General features: G+C 47.4%; 1 protein-coding gene across 5 annotated transcripts in view; it reads right to left on the bottom strand.

Annotated features, from left to right (window-relative positions):
- LOC111259934 (protein O-mannosyl-transferase TMTC3) overlaps positions 1-19866 on the bottom strand; it is a 187676-nt gene that overhangs the window by 114004 nt on the left and 53806 nt on the right. Inside the window, exon 1 of one of the 5 annotated variants that reach the window (XM_022832339.2) lies at positions 6758-6794. The exons of the other annotated variants lie outside the window; for them this stretch is intronic. The gene's annotated coding sequence lies outside the window, so the exon portion shown is untranslated. Of the gene's footprint in view, positions 1-6757; positions 6795-19866 lie in introns of those variants that run through there. 5 annotated transcript variants of the gene reach the window in all.

The following is a 19866-nucleotide window of genomic DNA, read 5'->3' as shown; positions in this document are numbered from 1 at the left end:
AGAACCCAAACTAACACTCTTATCCAGCCTTCCCTGACGTGGCTCGCCGTGCATATTCGCGTTTCTGCTTGTGCTGCTGCTTCTTCCCGCCTCCGGAAGGGCCCACCATCGTCCCACAATTTTGTGAGCCCTCGTCTTCGTCCTCGCCATGAGGGTTCCCATAACTTGGTTCTTCGAGGGCTTTTCTTCAGAGTCGTTAACACCAACTCTTCCTAGAGAAGTGGCGGTACATTTAGCGTTACCCTTGGGTCATTGTCATTGATGTTACTATCCGCTCTTAGAGCATACCAGCGTCACTAGGAAGACTCAGGACAGTCAGATCAATACGAGTGATTCGCATTTCTAAAAAAGTAAAACAAGTTGTAGACTTCTGCAAACAGATTCTTAACTTTCGAGGCAAACAAGAACGGCCAGTCAGGATTCTTAGCCAGCGTACGCTGTAATGTCGCGTCATCGAACAGGGGCAGTCGTGTCTACCAGGTTAGGGATAAATAACGAGTTACTATCGCGTAGGCAAGATAAAGGCACATGTTAGACTACTCATTCTTCTACTGTTGGTGTTTTTTTTAGCTAACTATTTCATCAAATCACGTCCTTCAAATTATTCTAGGAAGTACGAATTTTTACAAAATGAATGTTGATCTAATTCATATAATGGCGACAATCGAATCAGCTGCTACATCAAAGAGGGCCATCTATATGGAGTGATAGCATCATGCTTTGATTACCTTGGCATTTGATCTCGCAAGTCCAGCTAGCTATGTTTCATGCAGCTATCCATGAAAATACTAGTTGGGATTGGGGGGATACTCTGCGAAGGAGATCGAGTTGTTAGAAGACGAATCCCAGGGCTTTTTTTTATCGTTCGGGGTAGCGTTCCGGAGGTTGCTGCTTTTTGTTGCTATTAAGCATCGAACAAGAGTCCCATGTGAGTGCGTGATTTGGTTGGGATGTGTGCGTGGGTATCTACTGGTGCGTGAGTCACCTTACCAAGAACGCGGAATGTCTCCACTCCCCTGTAGATTCCTGCTCATTCACTTAAGTGCCTTGAACCCGCTCCTACTTTGCTGCCCTTGTATTTCTGCAACAGTAACGACGAATAATCACGATAGTGGCAAAAATACTATACGTTCGGCATCGCTTGTTCTTTCCTGTACGTTAGACACTTTGGCTTTAGTCGCTCGTGGACTCGCCTTCGGTTCTTTTTTTTTTTCGGTACCAGCGAGAGCCAGTCGCTGTTTTTACCATTGAACTTATGGGTCCTTGTCTGATTTGCTATTGGTAGTGAAGTTGAGAATGTTCACTTATTTTTTGGAGGATGCCGTAGCCCCGCTACATACTTACTCCTTCTCCTTCTTTTTGGCGCTGTATTTTCTGCCGGTAGGCAGAAGGTAAGAGTGCGCTTCGACTTATTGCCACCTTTCTTTCTGCTCCTCTACTACTATCATTACTGGAACCCCCATCATGGTCATGATGTTGCAATGGCACAGAGACAATCTTACAGGCATTCCAGCAGCAACGGCATTCCTATGATCGCCCTGTCGCCGAGGGCGCGAAGAAGCTTCACTCCGTCGCACAGCCGAGCGAAATAGCAAAGATAGCCGCTAGAAACTCAGCGTCGCGCGAAGTTCCATGAGTTGTTCCTTCGCTGCCTCTTTAGGTTTGAAACGAAGGCGCAAGCTAAGCACTCACCAACCTATCCAGCAAACCTACTGAAGAAGTTCCCTTTGTCGCAGTCGTTTGCCGCTGCTATTGTTATGGATACGTCGGGGGCTGTTGTACCTACTACTATCGTTGTTGTTATGGTTGCTGTTGTCGGTGCTGCTGGTCCATTGACTCTACAAAACTTTGTTTCTTTTAATGCCATCACCTGTGACCGAATTCCTTCTCTTTCTAGATAGTCAAAAGGAGCAGGTTCCTCCAGTAAGGTAGCGAGATTTCCATAGATGAGTAATGGCAATGGTACATGCCGGCTCACATGGGTCCACTGTTGCTACCGTACAAATCTGCCCTCACTCACCTTCTGCGTGTCGCGCCGACCAACCCTGTTTGGAGGTACGCCGTCCTCGCCGGCAGCTGCAAGTAACGGCCTCAGCCGAACATCATAATCCAACGTAGCTGCACAGTGCGTCGGCCGCTAGTCGCAGCATCACCTAACTGTTTCATCTCTCCATACACAGAACTACTTGCACCCCTTCGAGGAACAGAAAAAGAGAAAGTAAACTCACCAACAACAATGGCAACGCATGGCAGCGGAGACAGTGACGCCAGTAACGGCATCAGCAGGTCCATCAAATCGCCGTAGCAACAACGACAGCAGTCGTGCCAGCAGAAGCCATAGCAGGAGGTATAACAGTAGCTGTATAAACAGCTCCTGTCACGTTAATTGCCAATCGGAACATGGGGCAAAAACGAAGGGTGCGAGCGAGCGGCTAAACCCCAGGAGTAGATGTACAAAGGAGTTTGTAAAGGGAGGGACGGAACGTACGAACGATCCGGATGGAAGCACGGTAAGCTTCAACACTGTTGCACCGCTAATGCTAGCCAGCTGGGAGGCGACAGCTTTTAGCGCAGCCGCTCATCTCCAGTGCTCTTTGCACACTAAAACTCAACCAAACTGCCATACTATACGTGCGTCAAGATGGTATTGGCTGTAGGTAGATGAAGCTAGCAACTAACCGAACATGGCATAGCTGTCAAGCAATATTAGGTGCCGTTATAATAGAGCGCGCAGTTACGAACTTTTATTAGTAGGGCTAGTGGTAATAGAAGTAGTCGTAGAGTTCCTATGAGCCGAATCAGAGTGTAAGCGGAGAATGGGGGCGAGACAAAGCAGGAAAAGTACCGAGCAACTACGGCTGAACTATCTCTTACTATTGAAACCGAGAGAGAGAGAGAGAGAGAGAGAGAGAGAGAGAGAGAAAGCAGCTAGGAGGATCTACAGCAATTCTCGCTCTTGGAAGGCCACGAACTGCCTGAACGGTTCGCTACGCTAACTAAATTTATGGGCTATATGCATTAGAGCCTTTCTAATGTCCTGCCTCAAAGCCTTTCTCGGCAGCAGAGTCCCCGTTACATTTTAGTAGTGGAGTTCCTCGGCTCCTAGACGGCCGTCAACTTGCCGCAGTGAACTTTGCTGCAGCTAAACTGCTGTTCCCGTCAAACACGGCTCCCATTACTCCATCGACGAATGTCCATTACTAACACCCTTCATTCCGTGGCCCCCGGCCGGCCGCCACGCGTCCCGACCGCATAGATAAGCGGCTATAAATGTTAACGTACTGCTCTCTTTGTGCGCGCACCAGATCAAACTCGGAGTTGCAATGAAAAAAGGGAAAGAGAATAGAATCAAGCTTTGGCCAGACGTTTGTCTACTTAGATAAGATCGTGGGTATTTCTGTACAGGTGCTCTGTAATTGTTTGACAATAAGTAGTTGAAAGGGACAGCAATGTGTACATATACATCTTGTACGTACCTGCTTAAGTTAAGACAAGGATAGCTCTTTTCTCGCTCAAACATGCACACACCATAAATAGCAAGGACGATTTACTCTAATATATAAATCATTAGTACCTATTTTGACAGTAATAATTATCGTTTACGGTGCTTCAGGGATAAATGATCCGGCAGTAAGTGAATTGTGTTAACTGATGTTCGTAGAAGCACTGCAACGGCTTCTCTTCATTATCTTATTCTAGGGCTATTCACGGTAATCGATGTATATTTAAATAGCCCTTGGCTAACAGTCAGAATATTTTTAGCTTATTAGACTGTTATAAGTAAATAATTTGGTAGTTTTAGTGAAACATTTATTACAGCAAGGTAGGCTCCTATAATAAACCTGGAGCAGCAAAAAGCTAAAACTGTATAATGTCTGCTCCTTATTATATGTTAGCAAGCGCCTAATAAGATTTGCGCTTAATTGTGTCAAGCCAACAGTCAGCATATTCTGTATGGTATATCACTCAATTTTGCTTCTGTACTATCGTGTAGGTACACTGTTGTCCTTCCCATGACTCCTAAATGAATGTCTGCCAGATACACATACCGCATCGCCTCTTCTTTCTTCCATCCCATTTAAGAAGCGCTAGATCAGATATTTATTTCCATGACGCGTACACCTACAGAGTAGCTACACAGCAGGTGCGCAGACAAATAGCCAGTGAAGTGATTGTAGAGCGATTTTGTCTACATCTATGATAGATATTCCACAGTTGTTCGCGATGTCGATCTGCTGAGTCACTGTAGCTAGTCACCATTTCTTCCTCAAAAGGGAGTAGGAAATGAAAGAGAGGGGCAGATATTGGGGTCGGTTGATAAAATCGACGACCGACTGCCCAAGTGGTCTGTTTCGGCTTCCATTATAATTTTCTACCGTCGCCAACAGCGATCGGTGTACAGCTCACTTCACCGCAACCAACATGTCCTACCAGCCACTGTGTCTGCTCTACGAACGACGGCGGTAGCTAGGACCTGGCAAGAAAAAAAGCTGGCGATAGCAGCAGTAGCAGCGGCCGACGGAACGGAGGTTAAAATAATTAATGTTCGTAATCTTACCTGTTCTTCTCTGCCATACGCCTGCAGCAACGGTAGCAGCGGGTGCGACTCCTCTGGGAGCAGCAAGGATAACAGAGGCATGAGGTGCGAAGGGGAGACCTACATCTATCGGCTTGGGCTCTACCAAACGAACACTAAGAAAGCCCTATGCTAGCAAGCGACAAATAAAGCACAGGATAGTAGTTACCTAACAAGAGGCGGCAGCACAAGCAGCAGCTGTAAAAGCAGTAGCGCCAGCAATAGCTTGTGTAAATCCGTACATTTAGCTTTGTTACAAACATGTATGCCCCGACGGCCGCATAGGCGCAAGCAAGCACACATTTTACCTATTATTTTTCTATTCTGCTTCTGCCAATCTCAGACCAGCTTGACCGATATTATCAACAATGGCATACATAAAGAAAGGACTGTCTATGCAGAGGCTTCTAGTAGCAACACCAGTAGTGGCAAAGAACAGAAGCCCATAGGTGCAACGCTAGTATGAAGGTACTTCCTTAATATACATGTTGCTTTACGACGTGTATGCAGTTCTACGGCTGCGAACTGAGCTATTCTCTGTGCAACTCGGAAGCTAGCGTGCAGTGGAGAAGAAGATGTCTATATTAAGCTTATATAGCTGAGACCTTGCTAAAGCTAGCATGCCGGTGCATGGGCAATAGAGGCTACAAGGGCGGGTACCTGGCATAAGCCTGAGCCGCTGGTAGCAGGCGCGATCCGAATTCTGATCGTTTTTACGCTAATTCTTGCCTGCTGTTGCTTTTTCTCTCTTATTATCCTTGTCGGTCCGTCTCTCGCTTGGTGCTGTTGCTACACTTCACGACTGCGTCATTTACTATTTACATCAGCTTTACCTTTTTGTATGCTCCCCCCTCCTCTCTGTTTACTTTTTTCATATTTATTGCTATAATTATGATTATGGGACAGGAACGAAAAGGTCCTCAGAGCTGTCAGAGTAGGACAGCAGGCGGGCGACAGAACAATAACGGACGGTCTATAAGCTGTTGAATGGCTGGTGGACGCCACCCTGAGAGCAGTCCTTGGCTAACTTTCAGTTGGCTGAACAATGGTTCAGCTAAGTTCTTCAGCTTCATAGATGTTACTCACTCTTTTTTGCTATATGTTCGTGTCAACGGATGAAGTATAGCCGTCGTTCGCGCCCAAACTGGCGCCAATGATGGGCTCGTTCGTTTCGGATAGGCTGCCATTGTTAAGCGTGTTAATAACGCAATGCTTAAATGGCTATGTGGGCGGGATTTCTGGTTATGCCGACGCCGTTGCGGCCCCAGCTAGTAATGGTGATAGTAATGTTCCGCCATTATGAGATGTTTTACCATTAGTTGCCGATTCTATTTCGTTAGTATCGCAAAATGATACATAGCAAGCAGGCATTTGAAGATGCTTCAGGTGTTTCAATACGCGTCCGACTTCATGATGGAACATGGGAAATAGTGCACACATAGGTGAGAGAAACCGAAGCGTATTGTTTTGCAGTGAGGCAGTAAGGCAATGATAAGTTTGCGAAATGTGTCCATATAACTTCGACTGCCCGGTGAGAATTTCATTCGTAAATAAATCAACTCAAGGCCGTACCAATCACGAACTCACTGTCCGTTATGTGTTTAGCTAGCGCCCCGTCATCCCCATAAGGCGTCAGTATCGTTTTCGTAATACAGTCCAGTATTTTGTATTATCGCTGGTCCGTACTAACGTGCAGGTATATCGAATGCGGCGAACGAGACGTACGAAGAGATTCCACTCCCAAAGGAAATTCTATTTTTACGTCGACACATTATTAGAGTGGCGCGCAGAAGCCCCAAATATTCGGGACGAGTGGCAAACAAAGGTAGGCAATCGCGAACTTCTGATGAATTATAATGAAGATAACGCCGTGCTTTATTGGCACGCTTTCATGTATAAGACAGAATAGAATGTTGTCGACTGTAGAATAATATAAGTATAGCAGTTGCGACTTATAGCCGAGAGATACGTAACAAAGTCGACGAACCTTCGTTTTTGCCCAAGAGCTTATGTATGCATGCCGTTCAGCTTTATCCACTGACAGGTCTGCATGAATGGCATGAAGAACTAGCAGTAGCAGTAGCGTTACCGGCAGGAATAGCAATATAAATACCAGCGTAAATGTTTGCCCAACATTTCTGTTTAAAACAACTTCACACAAACATCCATCCACGTACACACCCACGATAACACAGTGACGGAACTACAGCGAGTTAGCAAGTACAATGTCAAGTGGTAATACCAACAACATCGACCGTAAGGGAACTGCAAGCGGGTAATTTGTTCCATAAACGAACGTACAAACGAATATTACCACCACATGACTACCGCTACTAGCAACGATTGCGGTAGCAACGATTATTTTTGTAGAACAGCAGCAACATCAGTAGTAACAACGACGACAACGACATTACCACTATCGACAGCATTGGCGTCTTGCAGAGAACAGTGACGACGAAAAAATTCTAACACAGCCAGCCAATGCCCCTTCTTCCTTTTATGGTCCTACCCCGTTTGCCTCCATCACCATCGCTCTCTCTCTTTCTCCGTCGGTCTGTCTGTCATGCTTGGCTTTTGGCAACCATCCGTTCCCATGTGCGTCCTCCCCACAGCAGCTTCCTTTTGTCGGCGAGGAGCAGTAACTTCTGGTGCTGCCTCTTCCGCAAGCAGCGACTGGGGGGCAGCAAGAATCGGGCAGCGTACAGGAATCGCACATTAGCCAATTGGCTCTCAAGGTAGTAAAACTAGTTCGTTTCTTGCATCACAACTCGGAGACGAATGGGCAGAAGGGCGCAACCAAGTCGAATTGCGCCGTCCAGAGAAATCGGACTTAGCTTTGGTGTCAGGATGCCGACGGACGGGACAATTGAGTCGGCACCCACAGACCCACTCGTCCCGTCCCACAAACAGAATTGGTAACACTAGAAACAACAGTAACAACGAGTCGACGCCAATAGCATCCCCCAAAGCGACAATGAATGCGATACAGAATTAAAAGTTCTTTTAAAGGGAGTCCTAACTCCTAGCTACCCGTTCTAGAAACACTATACTAATCGCAGCTAATGTCACCAAACCAAGTTACATTTAGTTACTGTACCTTTCACATTCAATATACATACGCGTATATACGCAGCAGAATGTGTGCATAAAATGTACCTGTTCTAATCATTGTGCAATTCGCGTCTGCAGTTCCACGCAGAAATTGAACTTTAGCTATGTCGTAGCTCGTAGCTATTTCGTCTTCGCTTACCGGCTACTTCAGTTGACTCGATTTGTCCATCTTGGTCAACGCCTGTCTGTCTCCGTTGACGTACTCTGACGGGCAATTAATTTGAGACCGATATTATGCCTAACACCCAGTATAGTAACGGTGACAATAGCATTTTCTGGTGATCCGTGCTCGCACGTACGAAGGAAATTCAAATGTAGTCTTGGCTCCAGTGGGACGTAAGGTGCAATCGTTGTCATTCTCGCACTACGTATTGAGCCCTCCGCCTGTTCATGCAGCCCGGGATAAGAACGTCACTGCTTTCCAATATGTGGGAGTAACTGAATGTGGCCGTCTGTGCAAAACGCTGGTAACCATCATACAACTTTTCTCTTCCTCTACTCTACACCACAGACAACAATTATAGAACGTGATTAATTATAAAACAGCTGCTGCTTCTGCAACGGTGCAACGGTGCTTGCACTATCGACGAAGGAAAGGAACAGCCGCTGTTCAATACCGGTCGGTACTGCGGTACGGGTGCGTTTGTCTGTGAACTTCTTAATGCTGCTCGGTTCGCTAGAAGCTAACTACTCAACTGCTGGCACCCCTACATAGATATTGTCTACCCTTTTATTTGCCTCCAGCCCGCTATGTACAACAACTTACAATACAGCACGGGCGAGGCCTTGGTTTGATCTTAGGTCTCGGTTTAAGTATCTATCCCGTTAGCCTGCTGCTATTGGTTCGACGAGGCTGCTATTATGAGTTGATCACAATTATAAAGCTGTGCGCGTGCTACGAGTGGATATGCCCACGCCAGGGGACGCTGGCGACGATAACAACGACGTGGCGTAACGACGGATGTGATGCGTATGGACAGCTCAACTGAGCGTGAACTAGGCGTCGGGCGAGGTCGGCAGAGCCAGAAAAGAGGGCAAGCAGACAGAACACACGACGTATTAAAGGTCGTCGTTGTAGTCGACGCTGACTGCAAGAAGGAAACTACGATATCTGCATATGCACCAGCTTCATATAGTGGCACCGAAGAACGGCTACGGTGGCGTGACAGCAGCTGGCGAGTGAGCCAGCCAAAATAGCGGGGGGTCAGCAAACGCGCAAAAAGAGAACCAGTCAGTGCTGTGACGTGGCCAAACTCACGCGAATTAGGCGGCAACGGCCGCGGTCGGTGATGCTGCAACCACACGAAATCGCAGATTCAGGTTTTGACGTTCGTCAACGAGGCGGCTAGGAGAGTACGGCTTGAGACGACTATGAAAAGACAGAGCGAATCGAATGATGGCCGCGACCAGCTGAGGCTATGAGCCTCGCCTGCACGCCCACGCAGTCACTATGAGCCATATAGAAAAGAGAAAGAAAGAGGGCCCGGTGGCACTGTCAAATCTGGGTTGCAGGAAGCAACCAGCAGAAAGGCGTAGGTCCTAGCAGGCTGAGAAATCGAAAAGGCCAAAAGGACGAAGGCCGCTCGCTCGCGGCACGTATCTATCTGTACAGCACGCCCCTCTGGCTTACCCCCTTTTACTGCTGCCTCGCTCAATTCCAGGCTGGTCCCTTGCATGACCGTTGGGCCCTTCTTGCCGCTCGCCACGCTCCTTTCCATCGCCGGTACAACTCCAGCGCGTATTGATATTCAACAGGCCAGCCAACGGACAGCGGAAGACAAGCGAGGTGTGGCCGACAAAAGCTGTGGCAGTGGAGGCGAAAGCAGAGCTGCTGTGCCTGCGATGGCGGCGTCTGGGGAATATCTTGCATCGGCGTTATCAGAACGAACCGATTCCCAGAAAAGAACGCGGTTTAGCGAAATCCGGCCAGCACTGAAAGCGATGGCGGGGGTAAGCGAAGGGTCGAGAAAAATATCTGCGGGGAGGCTATAGAAATACAACTATTGGCATTTGCTCCAGCATAAGTCGATGAAAGCAAGATGAACATCAAAGATCACTGACCGGCTCTGCATTGGCATAGCATGTTTCATAGCTAAGGGTAAGTATCCAGTTTGCACACTCCCAGTTCTGTGACGTCAGTTTTTCATCTACGTACTTCAACCTCGAAGTAATACTGCTATAAAATAAAATGTAACATCATTTAAAACAACATTCCCCCGTAATATCATCATAAAAAGCTTTAGTCGGAAATCGCCAATGTGTACACACTTGAAGATGGGAATCCTTCTTCAAGATGGCTACGCACATCAACTGAAGTGTTAGTTTAGGCTATATATGTACGTTGCACAACATTTGATATAATATTTTTAGCCATTACCGTTTTTGGCTTTAACCACGAATACTGGCATATATTGTACTGTGAAATGAAGTAGATGCTACGGCCTATTACAGCTACCGTCATTGGACGCCGTACGGCTTACCTTCCTCTCGATACCGCGAAACCGTGGATGGTTGGTCGCAGTCTTCTGTCGGGTCCGTGGCAAACAGCACTAACAGAGGTAAAGAAGAAGAGCAAACGAGAGAAGGAAAAAGAGCAGCTGAAAGATTGAACAGGGACCCGGCTGGTTCGGTATCCATCAAACTGTGACGTAGGCCGGCGAATATTCAATGTAGTACTAGCGCCACCACTGTTCCACAAATTGGCTCACCATGCCTGTATGTTCTGTACCGGATCAGAATGGTTGGCCAGCTGGGTGGTATCGTGTGATATAGGCTCAGCCACACTATTACGCTTCGAATGCTACGGTGCGTGGTCGGAGGCTCCGAGTCATGGAGGTAGAGCAAACAGCGAGGAAATTGGTTACTTCCTGCAATGCCAGCAGCGCCCCCTTTCCGCGTCCCACGCTCTACGCGTATAATCCAGCAGCCAGTGTTGACGAACATCGAGGTTTCGCCTGCAGAACGATCTAAGCGGAGCCTTGTCTTCGCCGCTGCCGTCCTCTGCGCCAGAGAAAACAGAAGCGATATCAAAGCATTGCTCAAACTGGGTCAACGACTCCGCGTTCCACTGTAGAAAGGCAACTCCGATCGTCCTGGCACACATCGACGGGGCACAGCCAGACAAGCAAGAATTTCTGAGATAAGTTGTGGCCAGAAGAAGAACGTTTAGAATAGCTCTGATAGTAGCGTCAGAATCTTTGCCAATGTGGGTTGCCACGTTAGTGGCTAGACATCGGCGTATGTATCAGCGGAAGGGGCAATCGCAAGCATAAAAACAGACTAAAAAAAAAGATTAAGAATGAATCGAATTTGATTAGCTCCAACCAAAAGATACCCGTCTATTCAACTTTTTCAATCCTTATTTCAACCGAGGTCGATTATTATTTGTGTTTATTGTTATATATATATGTATTTATATTATCATATATCAACATTTACACTTATCATTCTCTTTGACATTACAGAGTCTAACCTGGTTTATATACATATACTAGCATATATGTATATACAATTTTTACAATAGGAGATCTTGATAAAATACTGTTGTAGCATTACGGTTAAGACTTATCGAACACGGGTTTGGACTTAATAAGAACTAAATGGACGGTTTAGGTGGGACTAGATGCAAAGCTTTATGAACTCAGTTCGTTTGCGCTTTCAAACCATACCATAGACGACTTGTACTGTTATATGGCCTTTATTGCAACTGTTAACCTATACATGTGCTTCTGCGATAAGAAGCTGTAGACACAAAAGTTGAGAGCATTGTATATACACTATAACATCATAGTTATGTGTACGAGTAATTGTCATCACTTTTTAAAGTCGAACAGCAGTAAGAACAGAGATAGTGTAATATTTATCCCTAGAATATATATATATAGAAACCCCCCTTTAGAAACGACAGGAGATGGCGAAGAAGACAATGTATTCGCTATAACTGATTCCTCCTTTTATTTTTTGTTCTTTTTCTTCAACAAGAACGTCGTTTGCTTCAAAGAAACCGAGAAGTACTACTGGTCTATTCTTATTTTGATTCCGGAGTCGAATTGTCGAAACGGCACACCTTGTTTTTCCCACATTAGTCCCCATTGTATTTCGTTTTGATCGTGCATGTACCCACATACACCCCGCACATATTTACGCACTTTTTTTCGATATACTTTTTAAGTCTTCTTCCAGAAGTCGTTACCCTCGTTAATGGCAAAAGTTACTCTGCTTTTCTAGCTTGCTTATTGAGGCTAGCAGGTTTAGACTTTGTGTGACCCGTATCTCTCTCTCTCTCTCTCTCTCTCTCTCACTCTCTCTCTTTCTTTCCCTCTCCCTGTATATGTATAAGGGCTTACGCTTCCTTAGTTCGAAGACGGAAAAGTTCTTCGGGAGCGTGTGCCGGCGTGTGACTGCTGGAACAAGACGCTCACGGAGCGGTCAGGCTATGTAAAGGCTGCTATTAGTTTTGTCTGTACTTTTAGACCCAGCCTAAAGTGTACTGTCGAACGATTTCAGCAGCACCAACAAAGCCTGTATACGCAGCACTGAAACTGGTATACGTCGAGACACAGCCGATGTTGATACGAGCATTGGCTGTGTTGCAGATCTACTCGCGAAGTAAAGGGCTCAGCTGTATAGTGGATTCCCTAGGGCCTTTCCGCCGTTGGTACAGACGACGGTGGTTGTAGGCGGAGGCGACGCTGGCGGGAGCCACTAGTTACCGCCCGCTGACCAACGCATACTCAAGCAGGCAGCCTCGCACATCCATTCGGAGCAGGCCTGCCTTAGGGTTCATTGGAGGTTGGTCGGGCGTAGTACGACTGCTGCCGCAAAGAAACGAGCACATATGAGAAGGTTAGCAAGAAAGATGAGGGGTCAAAGAGGAGGAGGACAAAGAAGGCTGGGTAATCATAGTAGTGGGTTCATCGGGTGGGAATATTGGTGCTCATATCCTGTCTCATAAACCAGCTAGGTCCTGGTGGCGCCATATTAGAACGGAGGCCGCTGCGGGTCAATTTATCCAGTCAAGCTTTCTATCTGCTTGCTAGCTTAGCAGACGAACCAACGATCAGGCAGGCTAGGTCTGCAGACTGGCCGGCAGGCGGTAGGCTAGTCACCCTGCGTTAGACATCCATCTTAGTGGCGCATGGGGATCATACGGAGAGGGAGAGCTTGCGACGAATTTGCTTTGTTGGCTGCTAGCAGCCCGCCTGGCAAGTCAAAGGCTCTAGGTAGGTCGGAGCTTGAGAATTCCTCATGGGCCAGGGAAGATCCAAATCCCTCCCTCTCTTCGGCCGCAGACACTCACTCTGAAGAGAAAAACACTGGCTGTTGCCTTCGTCTGCGTCCTTGATGCTGTACGAACAGGCAGACAGGCAGGCAGGCAAGCCGCGCAGTGCAGAGCACGTCAGACAATCGGTCGACGGCAGCCAAGAACGATGATAGTGTTTGTGATGGCGGCAGAGTGGCTGGTCAGGGGTTCAAGCAGGCAAACTGAAGAGTCCTATCCAGAAACAGCACCAAGAACAGGACAAGCCTCTGTATTGTGGCGACAGCACCGAGGCCAGTCTCTGCTGCTGCTGCTGCTACCACTTCTACTGTTACTGCCGCCAAAGTACAGTCGCCCAGGCGCGGCCGCTGCCGCAATGATTATTAAGGAAGAACAATATGCCCGTCAGCGCTGTTGCGGATGCCGCGTTCCATGTTGATACGTGAAGGATATTGATTGTTTGACTTTGCCCTTTACTTCTGTATAGACAGACACGAATGAAAGCCGCCGACAGCCTTCGTCTGTCTACCGCTAAGCGAACGTCGCTATTTGACGAAAGCCGTAGAACGAGGGCGACAGTTCATATAAGCGAAAAAGAGGCTTAGGCAGAGATCTATTACTATACGTAGGTACAATACTTGCCGGTGTGTAATTAACTAACGTTAATTGCACACTGCTGCTGTTACATTGAATGAATAGTTTCGCCTCCCTTTACAAGAATAAATACAAACAGGAATGGGACAGACACGCTTCCCAGTTGAGGCAGTCGCACTGCAAAGGTTAGCTTGGACCTCTGACAGCAAATAAGCAGTGATTAAATTATGCATAAAATCTATTATGCCTACGTAAATTAACATAAGGTCGAACAGGGTTGAATATAAAACAAGGGTTGGATGACAGTGATAACTTTCCATTGTTGTTCACCGGCGAAAACGATCGTAGTTATGCTGTGTTACCATTGCTGGTTTTAGCGACATATATAGCTTGGGTCATTTTAGAGTCACGCGCATCATTTTACCATTTTTCGTACCAGCATAGTTTACGTCGTATGATGAACTGAGTGACGGATTGTAAAGCACCCTTACTTACCTACTGGAAAAGCAAAAGGAACGCGAACTAGTTTCGAGGCAGTTTCTTAAAGACGCCGCGGACATCTACGTGTAGAATTCTGATCAGTAGATATCTATCGGTATATTTACTGAACTTTTTATAGATACGGCAAATAGTCATTCAAGCGCAGCACTTTTTCATAAGGTTTTCCCTGTTAAAACCCTTGCTACAGCAAACGAAAAAATGTTACTTCCAGAGCATTTCTAAATCGCAGGCCGCGTTGTTATTATTTGGGCATTATTATTATTAAACACACGGGGCAATTTGACTATTATTAGTATATTTTTATAATTATGTGCATTATTGAAAGAATACAGTGCTGTTGTTGTCGCATTAATCCATCTCTGTGGGTGGTAGTAACACTCAATGATTCGCGTAGATGCTACGACGCTAGCGTGACGGTGTTGGAGCGTGCCATTGCACACAATAAGTTGCTGCCTTTGTGATCTGCTGGTTGGATGCTGTCGGCTGGCCGTTGACTTCGACGAAGTCGTGGCTACAATGGCGATAGCCTAATGTGCGGCTGTGACTCTTGCAATGCCGCTACAATGGCCCCTATTGGTGTAATACACTGGCCGCTCCTAGCATACCATTTATTGTAGCGGCTCGCCGGCTGACTGAGCTTGACCGCGGGCAGGGAATGATCTAACTTGGTCATTTTGTACGACTATGACCAGACTACGACGACGACGACCAGGCGGCGAAAGGGCAAGCAGATTGACTAGACTCTAGGTCACTTGGTGGTAGTGCTGGCGAGATCCACCAACAGCAGCTAGCTGCTTTTACGGGCATTGCAGCAGTAAGAGCAGCCGCAGAGGCCACAGTATTGGGCCAGCCAAGCAGTCATTGCGGACAGCCCTGTCGGCTAGGGCTACGGAGGGGCATCCTGCACCGCCATCGGCTACCACTGGCCGCCGTGGCGATGAAACGGGATCGGATGATGATGATGGCGGACTACGGGCGGTGGACCGATTCGACCGAGGGAGGGGTCATCAACATCAAACCAGCTAGCAGCGGTCAAAGCAGCGGTGAACCAGGAGCAGGCCGTGGCTAGGCAGTAGTTTACCGGAGGGCCGTCATCATGTTCCCCATTAGGAACAAGCAGCGCCAAACTAGTCTACAAGGGAGCTTGTCGCTGTCATCAAACGAGTAGTGGTGGCCAAGCAGACAGGCTAGTAGTGGCGAACGAGCAAACAAACTACCAACGAGAAGGAACAGACTACTACTGCTGCTGCTACCGGCCAGCGAAAAGCGAGCGACAAGCGAACGCCCTCTCCTAACTCAGTTTTGCCTAGGGAAGTGAGGCTGCCAAGAGGGGTTAACAGAGCCTTGCCTTGGAAACTCAAGTAGTACAAGGCAATAGTGCAGGCTGCAGGCTTCTGCTGTTGCTGCTTGCCAGGAAGACTGGCTAGCGAGCCTCAAACGAAAATGGATAAGAGCCGCAGTAGTGGCAGCAACAACTGCTTTTGCCAAGGGCTCTGCGGCGAACCTCATTCGTGCTTTCGCACGTGCGCGAAGTAGACATACTTATTTTACTCGTTTGAGAAGTGCCTGCAATGGCGATATTAACCAACTAAACCTGTCTGTGGTTGGACAACGGCTGCCGAGTAATCGGGGCTGAGAATGGATTTGATGTTTGCAAATAGCGAAAGCCCTCACCATCAATTTCGGTCGAATCAAATCAACCTTCATTCGGTCCGACGTAGGAACAGTGTGCAAGCTCGCTTCCGTGTAAGCCACGTTTGCTGCCTAGGACCCAATATACACGTTCCAACAGATATCTACGCACGCGATCAAATGGTGGAAAGCGTCCTTTGACGTTATGACCTGCATCGTGTTGACGGGTACTATTAGTCTCGTCTAGTCTAGGTGCCGATTTCTTAGAGCTGCTTATTCCGTATGACCATATGATCCGTGATATACTTGGCCTTGCCGTGTGGAAAGTCATGGCAGATTGACATATCGAAACGAGCGGCGTTCGTTCCTGACAATTGCATACTAATGCTTCAATCCCTGCTGATGCCGATACTTCAGCTTCGTACCGCAAGAGGCTGGTTTCGTCAGCAACCGCGCGAAAATATGCGTCCAGTTAGCTGCCATAGTAAAGCCAAGTGGCCTGCGGCGAACGAACCGGAAAATTAAGAACTATTCATATTTGGCGACTGTTACAACAAAGGAGACAGCGACCAAAAGGCGAGCGAACGTCGAAGAACTAAGGGAGTAATAGCGTGTGGAAAGGCGGAGCAGTGTGAATAGTTGCAATAGTAGTTTGTAGTAGCAGTAACAGCGAGATTTCAGAACTCGTATGTCTGTCTGCCTGCTTGAGCGTAAAGAGAAGAGACCCCGAGGGCGAGAGTAGAGTTCCGATATCCAGAAAGGCATTATGTTCCAGGCAAAAGATGGGACGGGGGGATAGGAATCGGCTTGGCTTGGTCCCTGGTCGGCGTCAACGGTGACGAGTGGTGAAGATACGGAACCAGCGGCAGCAGCAGTACTACCGGCAGTCAGGCGGCTGCCTGGAGGAACGACAAGCGACTCTAGGTGCTTAAGAGAGGGGAAAAGAATGGGGCTAAAGACGGGGCAACTGGGTGGCAGTCAGGGGATTGATGGTAAAGTTTGTTCGATGGAGGAAAAAAATGACGAAGAAGCTTAGTGAGAGCAGCTACCAAAGGATCATTGCTCCAGTCTGGGTATAGGCGTTTGACGTCGTAGCAGGGGTGACGGTGGAAACGGTTCTGTGGTGTACGGGAAGCCAATATTCACATAGGGGAAAAGGAAAGAACCTTCCAATATTCGCAAGGCAGAGAAAGGGCGTAGCAGGGCGAGGTGACTTGCCAGCAGAGCCGACCACGTCCACTCTAGGAGCGCTGCTCACTAACGACCAAAAGGATTCAAGCTAGTGAGAAGAAGTGGTAGCTGCGGTCTTCTTGATGCCTTTGCTGGCTCACTATTTGTGTAGTTGTCACCATTACGACCATCGCAAGTCATATCCTTCGTTGTTCTGTCCTCTTCGCCCGACTATGGAAGACTCTCATACGGCTTACCAAATGGTGACAAAAGATTCGATATTCGATTCATCTCTACACAGCAACAGCAGCGCGGACTGTCATCAGATCTCGAGAATCGTGCCACATTGTTTTTGGTTGTAGCGATGCAATGTATAGCAAGGCACGACCATCGTTCGATGACGGTAGCGGCTGCGGGTAGTTGACCGCTTGCCTGCCTCAATGTCGGTCAGTGCAGGATGGAAAGCAGCCGCTAGTTGGGATGTAGACTGCCGTGTGTAAGCGATAAATTTTTTTCTTTTCTGCCGAACTATAGCAGCGGTAGAAACTGACCGCAAATGGCAACGCAGTGCGACCCTATAGGTATGGATGTATGGAATTAAACTAATGAAAGCAGAGTATAAGGCGAGAATGACAAAGAGAGACAAAAACTGTACACAGAGCGAAATGAACAGAAATGTGGAGGAGAACCGAAGTAGCAGAAGAGCTTCGGACACAAGTTCATCCGCCGACATTAGAGCAGGCAACGTATCGTCGGCGAAAAGGGGTACAGAAAAGTGCTGGCGCCGCTTGCAGAAGATGTACGCTGGAAAAGCGAGATCCGCTGAAAAGGGATGTCCGAGCCGAACGGGCGGAGACGATAGCGCAGACGGCCATCAACATATACCCAGAAAATACCTGCAACACGCGCACCAGCACAAAGCAACACGGTTTAAGTCGCACACATTTAAAGACTGGTTCCCGTTACTGTTCTCGCTGTCGCCGCAGTCGTCATCAATGTTCGCGCTAAGGGCAACAGTTGTTTGCTATCTTCAAATTCTTCTTTTCCATCTCAAAAGTCAGTTTCTGCTAGAAACAAGCAACGTACAGGCGGACGAAGAGGGTTCCCTTCGTTTCCTTTTTTTTTTTCTTGTTCTCATTGTGTAATAAATTAGTGAAGTCAACCTGCGACCGGGTGGATTGCTAGTCGTCTACTGAACCCTCGCCTTACCACGGAATGGAGGCCCGTACTAGTGACGGAGCACGTAAGACCGTACCTGCTAGCTGCATTTAGTAACCCGCATGTCTATGTAAGACTATAAGAAGATAAATTAAAAAAAGCTATTAGGGAGGCTGACCTGTTTTAGGAATATTTTAGGACAAAAGAGGGGGCGAAAAAAGGATGCATTTAAAATTTAGCTTTTTTTGATTGAAATACATTCCCTCGTTATTTTACTTCTTGTTCCGCAAATGGCGCCGCCATCACCACCGTCAATTTCATTTCGTAGCTTCCCTATCGCGGAAGTAGAAAGACAAACAGGCAACCAAGCGCAGCAAACGGTTGATTAAATGACTGGGCGGAAAGGCTCGGTGATTGGTGCGGTGATGGTAATAGGAGCGGTGTAGCAGGTCCAAAGCAGTTGGTTGGTTACTTGCCTTCTTACTTATGATGAGGAGATAAGAACAAATGGTCTTTCTAGGAGCGCTCGTACGGCAGCGATATCGTTGCAACGCGCACGCGTATGTGTGTGTGTGTGTTTTTCTGCGTGCAAACATATGTGTGCACCCGTCCCCCACAACGTGGTTCACTGCCTTTGTTGTTGCCATTGTACAGAAAAGGTTCCTGCCCGCGAGTGCTGTCGCTGCTGCCAGACTTTTTAGTGATGGTTTCTATGCGTCCGTGATGGCAACGTCTGGCCTCGTGAGACGAGTCAACTCAAAGAGCTTTGTTTGCAGAGGCGGCAATAACAGCGACGGCGGCTTGTTCCCCGCCAGCAAGGAGAAAGCACAGAAGCTGCGAGGGGTAAGAAATGCATAAACGGTAAGGCGGTAAAGGTGAAAACACGAGCGTTACAGCAGCAATGGCTAACGAGCTACCGAGCAAGTACAGAAAGGAGACTGACTTCTTCTTCCTCTTCTGGTGTGACCGTATACCGCTTTACTCTCCTATAGACTCGTCGAGTCGACAGATACGGAGGCAGGCAATTCAACAAAAAAACATTGAATAGTCAGTCCGATCAGGTTGGACCATGTTCCGATCTCCCATCTCTAGTAGAGCAAAGTGTTTTAGCAAAATAGGCTTCGAAAAAAGACGCTAATGCTAAGGCTGCTATCTGTATACGGATATCGGTAACTTCGTCAGCTCACCAGTTTGCTGGCTCAAACTCTTCAAAGTTTCCATATCTCAAACCATAATCTGACGCTGATTTGCAGTAGCGATAACCAAATCACGACAATGCCAGAGGCCATAGCAGCTGCTCTTATGCGGGCTCCGTAATCACATTGACATTTCGTGAAGATATGCTATTTTATATAGCATCCAAAGGAATACACAGTAATGCACAACACTGCAATAATATAGCAATACTTATTTTTTTTATAATCGACCAACCAATGATTGCCACATAATTAAGTTTCGAGCTTACCACAGCAGCATTAACAAATTGGTAATCAACGTAAGCCTATCATTCGGTTAGTCTTCCAGAAAGAAAAATTCTTCCAACATCAATCGCGTCCGCAGCTTTCAGGCGCTCGAAAAACGGAACAGGATAAGACTTGTCTAAAATCAGCTGGGATTCTCAACGCTAGCCAGCCACCTCACATGCAGTTACCCGAAATCCCGACGATCAGCGCTATTTGTCTGTTTCTTCCCTTCCTCCGCCGCTTGCTCCCAGTATTGTTTGTGTCGCTTTTTTTTTTCGTTCTGGAGACAGATACTAGCTAGTATCTATTTTAAGCACAAGCAGTTTGCCTTGGGAACTCTATCGTTGCTTCTCTTCCTTTGATAGTCGGCCAGCTTCTTCTACTTACCGGCGGCGACAATG

The sequence above is a fragment of the Varroa jacobsoni genome, unplaced genomic scaffold, assembly GCF_002532875.2.
Source record: "Varroa jacobsoni isolate VJ856 unplaced genomic scaffold, vjacob_1.0 scaffold_386, whole genome shotgun sequence".
NCBI classification, from domain to species: Eukaryota; Metazoa; Arthropoda; class Arachnida; order Mesostigmata; family Varroidae; genus Varroa; species Varroa jacobsoni.
This window is presented reverse-complemented; position numbering and strand designations above follow the sequence as displayed.